Consider the following 8912-nt stretch of genomic DNA (forward strand, 5'->3'; position numbering starts at 1 on the left):
TGAGTTTATCCAGCATTTTCTGTTTCTAATTTTAAATACTTACTGGCCCAAGCTGATACAGATATTGGAGGTAAAAACAGCATCTCCTCCTCCCTCTGCACCGAGTTTCCACTCTCACAAAACCTTTAGACTCTGTTTATGATCTACTCTATGGACTCCTGAGTAGCTTGCCCCTCCCTGCCACCAAGGAAACTGCTGTGAGGGATCGACAATGGAGGGGACTGGAAGATCCTGCTGGTGAAGGGGCTGGAAAATCCTGCCCAATGATAAGGCGGTATCTCGGCCTTAACAAAAGGCTGAGATACCGCTTTTTAAAAATTGCTTCATATGAAGCTTAAATGCAACCCAATGGCCACTACCAAGTGCAGCATCTGCAAACCACACTTGATCTTAGCCAAAAGGCCGAGAAGCGATCAAATATGCAAATGTTGTAGAAATGGATCCAAAAGTTCATGATTTGATCAGCACAAATGTTTCAAATAAAGCACAAATAATGTCACATTATACATAGAATTAGTTCACAAAGCAGGCTAAGATCAAGTGTAGTATCGACATGCTGCACTTGGTTGAAGTCATTAGGTTACATTTTAGCTTCATTTGAAGCAATTTTTAAAAGCGGCATCTCGGCCTTTTGGCTAAGATGCAAATAAGATCAAACCTTGGAGGAGGTGCAATGCCTACTCCAATCAGCTTGGATCATATAGATCAAGCCCAAGACAGGAGGTGAGAACCCTGTCTTGTCAGCTTGGATCGGGAATGTCTCACTTGTTGAGACTCTGAATTGGTCTTGATTTGATTGAATTGGATAAATAAAGCACAAAAAAGTGTTACATCTCAATGCCCGAGGTTTTACGCTATCAGGGTGCTTTGGAATTGCCACAGATAATACAAGAAAGGAATGGCATCTTCAGATTGTGCCAAATAGGTGGGAATCAGATATTGGGATGGACCAGTAAATAATTGTCCACTATATCGGGTGGCATATTGCAATTGACTGAGACATTTGACATGATAAAGAATGACAATTTAATATGCAATGAAATTGAAATAAGCTAATTAGTAGGAAAGGCTTAGATAAGAAAAAAGGTATAATTGTACTGAATTTTGGCACAAGGTTGAGATCTTTGGAAGGCTTAGTGGTACTCCGTGCTGCTTGGCAATCTGAGGATCTCCCTTCGGCCGTTGTTTTATGTTCTTGTCTGTCTATGTAAGTTCTATATGTTTTTAATAAATCTTGGTACGCTTTAAACCTGAAGGATTTTGCCTTTGTGAGATTTAATTTTCAAAATACTTAGCTTTTCTAAGGAATCAGGCCACCATTCGAAAAATCCCCCACTTCACCACCTAACCTGCATATCTTTGGAGTGTGGGAGGAAACCGGAGCACCCGGAGGAAACCCACGCAGACACAGGGAGAATGTGCAGACTCCACACCGACAGTCACCTGAGACCCGAAATTGAACCCAGATCCCTGGCACTGTGAGGCAGCAATGCCAACCACGTTATGACAGGGTTGTGAGAAGCAAGATAAAGGAATATATGAATGGAAGATGTTTCAGCCTTTCCTGCCCAGAAGCGTACCTTCTTTGTTTTCCAGATTCTGCATCCATTTCTGATTACAGTCCTGTGCTTCACTGAACGAATGAGACATTCTGACATCTTAAAAATGACTGAGACCGACAGATACATATCAATGATAGGCTAAGAAAAGAACCATTTTTTATTTTTTGCAGTAACAAAAAAAATTTAAAAACCATTATTGTGGGCAGAAGCAAGCAAAAACTGACAGCTATTGATGGTCACAATGAAACTGTGAATGGCTTCACCCAGCTGGCTTTCTCAATAAGTGGAAGCAGTATCTACTTCAAGCAAACATTGACTGCTTATTACCTGCAAGCACGCAGCAACACATAAGCCTGGATGTACGAGGAGGCAATGGCAGAGAGGTACTGTTGTTGGGTTAGTAATCCAGAGACCCAGGGCAATGCACTGGGACCCGGGTTCGAATTATAGCATTCCTACAGTGCCGAAGGAGGCCATTCAGCCCATCGAGTTTGCACCGACTCTCCAACACAGCATCTTACCCAGACCATCCACTCGCCCTAACCCTGTGGCCCCACACATTTACCCTATTAATCTCCCCTAATCTACGCATCTCAGGACACTAAGGGACAATTGCACATAGCCAAAGCACCTAACCTGCGCATCTTTGGACTTTTAACTCCACCATGGTAGGTGGTGAAATTTGAATTCAATAAAAATATCTGGAATGAAAAGTCTAATGATGACCAAGAAACTGCTATCATTTAAAAAAAAACCCATCTGGTTCACTAATGTCCTTTAGGAAAGGAAATCTGTCACCCTTACCTGGTCTGACCAACATGTGATTCCAGATCCACAGCAATGTGGTTGGCTCATAAATGCCCTCAGATAGGCAATAAATGCTGGCCCAGCCAGGGGTGCCCACATCTCAAAAAAGTGCCACAGAGGTGACACTGCTCAGTATTAACAAACTCTGGCCTGTTAACCTCTACTCCCTACCTCACTGTTTCAGTTAATGTTATCAGAAGCAATTTGACTTTGTTGCTGGCACCACCCATGGGGTCGAGTTAACTTTTCATCTGACAAGAAAGAGACACAGTAAACCTGGAAGTGGCAGTACCAAATCACCCCTCATTTAAAACCATCCGACTTCGAAATTAAAAAAACAGTCACTTTCTACAACTGACCACTAAAGCGGACTCTCAATTTGGCACAACAGCAAAACGAAAATCTACCTCAATACTTTTTCACTGTACGGAACTTGGATATCACTGAGAAAAGAGGGATGTTGCCAAAGTTTTTTGTCTTGTGCTCATCAGGACAAATACAAGAATGGCAAATTTCAAACCATCACAATGAATGATGCTCCTGACTCCGGTTGCTACTGTCGGAAGCTGGGCCTGTCCTCTTGTGGAAAATTGCTCCCCTGATAGACTTTGGATCTGGCAATGCCTCAATTTTAAAATTCTCAGCCTTGTTTTCAATTTCCTACACTGCCTCACCTCTCCTCCCCGCCCCCCCCCCCCCACCCCGCCCCTCTCTGCGATCTCCTTCAGCCCCACAACCCTTTAAGGTCTCTGCACCCCTCCAATTCAGGCTTCTTGCACATTCTCGATTTTCATTGTTCCACCAATGGTAGCCACACCTTCAGCTGCCAAGTGAAATCGTTCTGTCCTCTGTAGCTCTCTTCTGCTTTAAGACGTTCCCTAAAACCAACCTCTTTGCCTCAGCTTCTTAGTTCATCTGTTTGAATATCCCTTTCTGTGGCTCTGTGTCAAATTCTGTCCAATAGCCCGCCTCTGAAGCACCTTGGGCCATTTCTCTACATTAGAGGGGCCAGAGGAATGCAAGTTGTTATTTTTGGAAGGCCAATTCCTTGTTCCTGCAGTCAAATCTACTAAATCGATGAAAAGTTATACAATTCATTGCCCGATGTGAGGTAATTACAAAGAGCCGATGAATTTATGGAACAAGTAAAGGTTTTTTTAACATATTAAATCCATTTCATATACAGATTGTGTTAAGCTTGCTTCATTATAGATCCTAAACAATCTACTCAGGCTGCTGAAGGAGGCAAAATAAGTTGCAAAGCTTTGTTCTGTGTTTGTGTGTAGTACAGATCACATAGGCAGTCCAGGTTGATGTGGCAAAATGCATCTTTACAGGCATGCCGCAGTCTGGAGCTATTGATAGTGATGGTAGAGGCTCCAACTTTCTTTCCATCACAGGGAAGCAGTGACATAGTGGTATTGTCACTGGACTAGTAATCCAGAGACCAGGGCAATGATGCGCGGACCTGGGTTCAAATCCCACCACGGCAGATGGTGAAACTTGAATCCAATAAAAATCTGAAATTAAAAGTCTAATGATGACCATGAAACCGATGTTGATTGTTGTAAAAATCCATCTGGTTCACTAATGTCCTTTAACGAAGGAAATCTGCCGTCCTTACCTGACCTGGCCAACACATGACTCCAGACCGACAGCAATGTGGTTGACTCAAAAATGCCCTCTGAAATGGCCTAGCCTAGCAAGCCACTCAGTTGAAGGGTAATTTGGGATGGACAATAGGGGTGCCTACATCCCACAAACAAATGAAAAAAACCCAAAAAAGTGGTAAGTGCTCTTACCACTTGCCATGTGGCGTGTGTTGGAAGGATTTATAGGTTGAATCAACCTGTTTGGCTGTGTTTTCTGAGTCTTGTGAGATTTTGTGCTCACGTACTCATTTGTGCATACGACGGACACGGACGCGAAATTGCGGCACGTGGATAGAATATGGAAAAATTCCCAAAGCACAAGTTTGTTTGATGTATTATTAAAGTAATTTACTAAGTAATTAAAATGAACATATTACACTGTAAAAGATATGGCATCCTCTGTCTATTATATTATGCAGCATATGCTAAAACAACCATAAAAGTAATTGAATTGTGAATAATGCGTCATATTCTTCATGGGTGATAGATTAACTGACTTTATCGTTCTGAATATTCTCTGCAAGAATGCTTGTTACTTTTTGTAAAGGGAACAAACATACATTGAGTTAGCATGCTGCCCTTTCACTTTACATCCAAACATACAAAATAGGAGCAGAAGTAGACCATTTGGCCCCTTGAGCCTGCTCCACCATTCAATAAGATCATGTCTGATCTGTTTGTGTTTCGAATTCCACATTCCCATCTATCCCCCCAAATCTGTGATTCCCTTGCCTAACAAGAATCTATCTACTGCCACCCTAACAATATTCAATGAACCTGCCTCCACTACCTTCTAAGTCGCATAATCCTCTGAGAGGAAATAAATGCCCTCATCACTTTTCTGTAAGGGTGACCCCTAATTTTAAAACAATTCTGGACTCACACACAAGAGAAAACATCGTTTCCAAACCCGCCTTGTCGAGACTGCTCAGGATCTTATCTTATTCTTCAATCAAGTCACCCCTCACTCTTTTAAACTCCATTGGAAACAAGCCCAGTCTGTTTAACCTTTCTTCATTAGACAACCCATTCATTCCAGGTATCAGTCTTGTAAAACTCCTCTGATCCACCTCCAACACATTCACATCCTTCCTTAAATAAGGAGACTAAAACTGCATTATATTCTATCTGCCAGAGTTTTGCCCACTTACTCAACTTATCTACATCTGCCTGTAATCTCCTTATGTCCACTTCGCAACCTACTTTCCGATCTATCTTTATGTCATCTGCAAATTTAGCTCCCATGCCTTCACTCCCTTTGTTAAAGTTATTGATATAAATTGTAAAACTTTGAGGCCCTAGAATCTGTGGGACTCTACCCCTCACATCCTGCAGTCAAAAAGACTCATTTACGCATACATTCTGTTGCCTGCCAGCCAACCAACCTCTTATCCATGCTACTATGTTACCCCCAACATATGAGCTTTAATTTTCCACAATGACCATGTCAATTTCCTTCTGGAAATCCAAGTACAGCACATCTACAGGTTCCTCCTTATCTGCAGCAGATGTTAATCCTTCAAAGAACTCCAATAAATTGGTTTAATAGGATTTCCCTTTCATAACACCATTGTGACTCTTGGTGCCCAATTATTACCTCCTTAATGATTGATTCCAGCACCTTCCCCATGACAGACCTCAAGCTAACTGGCCAATAGTTTCATGTTTTCTGCCTCCCTCACTTCTTGAATCGAGAAGTTATAATTGTTTACTTTCTAGTCGGATGGGAACTTTTCAGAATCCAGCAAATTCTGGAAAATTAACACCAATACATCTACTATTTCATTAGTTACATCTAATAAGATCCTTGGAGGAAGTCCATCAGGACCTGGAGACTTAGCTTGGAGCTCAGTGCTGCTTCCCTACTGACTGTAATTGTAACAAGTTCCCCTTTCCCCGCCATCTCCTGATTTACAACTATTACTGGATTTTTTGCATCTTCTATTGCGAAGATGGAGGATAAATATTTGTCAATTTAACCCTCCATTTCCTTATCATCTATTATTAACTCCCCATTCTCTAGAGGACCAACACTCACTTTACTTATTCTTTTCCTTTTTAGATACCTGTAGAAACTCTTGCTATCTGTTTCTAGCGAGCTTTCTCTCATTCTCTAATTTCTTTCTCCTGATTATCCTTTTTGTCATTCTCTGTCATCCCTTATATTCTGACCAATCATCCTCCCCATGTCTGCGTGGGTTTCCTCCAGGTGCTCCGGTTTCCTCCCACAGTCGAAAGATGTGCGGGTTAGGTTGATTGACCATGATAAAGTGACCCTAGTGTCGGGGGATTAGCAGGGTAAATATGTGGAGTTACAGGAATAGGGCCTGGGTGGCATTATGGTTGGTACAGACTCGATGGGCTGAAAGGCCTCCTTCTGCACTGTAGGGATTCTATGATTCTATGGTGGCTCCTCCCTTCAGAATTTTTATTTATAATCGGAATGTACTTATTCTGAGTATTCTAAAATATCCCCTTAAATGTCCACCTATTCTCCACTGATCTATCCTCTAGCCTAGTGCCACAATTCAGTTCAGCTAGCTCAGCTTTCTTGTCCACATAGTTGCCCTTATTTAAGTGTAAAATACTAGTCCTAGACTCCACACTTCTCCCTTTGAAATTGGATGTAAAATTGTTGCTGTTACCTAGGGGTGCCTTTACTCTGAGGTCATTCATTAATCTTGTCACATTACACAATACCAAGTCTAATATAATCTGCTCTTTGGCTAGTTTCAGAACATACTACTCTAAGAAACTATCTCAAAAGCATTCTATGAATTCCTCAGCCAGGCTATACTGCGAATCGATTTTTTCCAGTTTATACAGAAATTAAAATCACCCCTGATTATTGCCATCCCTTTATCACACAGATCCAATATTTCTTCTTGTATACTTTGTACTTCTTTGTGGTTACTTTTTGGGGGGCTGTCGACCACTTCCACTAGTGACCTCTTTCCCCTACTATTCCTCATCTCCACCCAAACCGATTCTATTTCCTGAGCTCCTGAAACTAGGTCATCTCTAACTATTGCACTAATGCCATCCTTGATTAACGATGCTATCCCTCCAGCTTTACCTGGCTCCTATTCTTCTTGAACGCCATATATCCCTCAATATTCAGGACCCAATTCTTGTCATCGTGCAGCGACATCTCCGTAATGGCTATCAGATCATATTTATTTACTTCAATGTGTGCTATTAATTCACTTACTTTGTTACGAATGCTATGCACATTCAGATACAGGGTCTTTTAGTTTTGTCTTTTTATTATCTTTGTAGACTTGACAATTGGTGCATTCTTAAGTTTTTCTCTATCCTTTCCGGCCAATCTCTGACCCTCATTTCCTATATTACCACTTTGCTATCCTGCTTTGACTCTACCCATTAATTTTCTACATCTATCCATGATCCCTTATGATTCTACCACCTCCCCCCCCACTGCACCTTGTTTAGTTTAAAGCCCTCTCTACTTACCTAATTATATGGCTTGATAGATCACTGGTCCCAGCATGGTTCAGGTATAGACCATCCCAACGGAATTGTCCTCTCTTTCCCCATTACTGGTACCTCTACCCCATGAACCAGAACCCACTTCTCCCACACCAGTCTTTAAGCTACACATTGATTTCCCTCAACTTATTTATGTTCATATTACTGAGTTCAATACACTCAGTTCATGGCACATCCAATTTTTATCAAAACTGAGGGTTGGCATTGCTGTGTCACAGCGCCAGGGACCTGGGTTTGATTCCCGGCTTGGGTCACCGTGTGGAGTCTGCACGCTCTCCCCGTGTCTGTGTGGGTTTCCTCCGGGTGCTCCGGTTTCCTCCCACAGTCCAAAAGACGTGCTGGTTAGGTGCACTGGCCGTACTAAATTCTCCCTCAGTGTACCCGAACAGGTGCCGGAGTGTGGCGACTAGGGGCTTTTCACAGTAACTTCATTGCCTACTTGTGACACTAATGAATAAATTTAAACTAAAAGTTGTTTGTAGTAACCCAAGGCTCCACATTTGATTCTTCAACACACACTCCCTTTTAACTGGGAATTAATTTGGGAGTCGTGGAGGTTTGACTGTCCAGCTGGCTAGGGTCTGCTCTATTCTGTTCATCAGAATCCTAAATATCACTTGTGGAGCTTCTCTTTCCCAGATCCTTCAGTACCTCGGCCATTTTTAAGGAGACGACACTGAAATGTCAACAGCTTTTTCTTCATTACGAATCTTGGGATTGGAAACTTCCATGGTTCATCTGTAAATCTCCTGGTTCATAGCACGAAACTCCAGCGATTGGCACTCAATTTGGCAAACTCAATCAGAAAGGCTACATGGATACTGTTGGCATTTATTTGCACTGAGTGATTTAATTCAAGGACCATGGAGGGCAGAACTGCCAAAATATAAAAAGAAGCAGAAAAGACTGTGCCTATACAATCCTGCCAGGGAAAAGTCAGAACGAAATAGCAAACAATTACTTGGGGGAGAAGCTTGTGCATTGCATCAAATGTTCCCTTTCATTTCAGTTTTTACTTGATCTAGTTGAATGGTATATACATAGCTCATCCCTTTGTAGTTCAGTTACCTGATCTGGTTAAATCTCTCCTGACTGCTGTCCATGTAACTTGACAGCTTGAAAATGATCAACCTGAATTTGGTGGAGCTATAACATGAATAGCAGACTCTCACTCTTGACAGCCCATTGTGGCCATCTATCCCTCAGTATGAAATTTCCTCAGGGGAATCTAAAAACACCACCGCACAAGTAATTTTGCCTGCACCAACTTTTGTATGTTGTGGTCTTCGGCTGTCTAGATCCTAAGCCTCACCATTTTGCTACCTTTTCCACCTCTTTAAGATGCCTCTTCCAATGCACTTGCAAACAGTTAACTTCCAGA

General features: G+C 42.0%; 1 pseudogene; it reads right to left on the reverse strand.

Moving 5' to 3' along the window:
- Positions 1-248: 248 nt before the first annotated feature.
- LOC144501035 (U2 spliceosomal RNA) lies at positions 249-414 on the reverse strand (annotated as a pseudogene).
- Between the last annotated feature and the right edge of the window lie 8498 nt (positions 415-8912).

This window comes from Mustelus asterias, chromosome 11 (genome assembly GCF_964213995.1).
Source record: "Mustelus asterias chromosome 11, sMusAst1.hap1.1, whole genome shotgun sequence".
Lineage (NCBI taxonomy): Eukaryota > Metazoa > Chordata > Chondrichthyes > Carcharhiniformes > Triakidae > Mustelus > Mustelus asterias.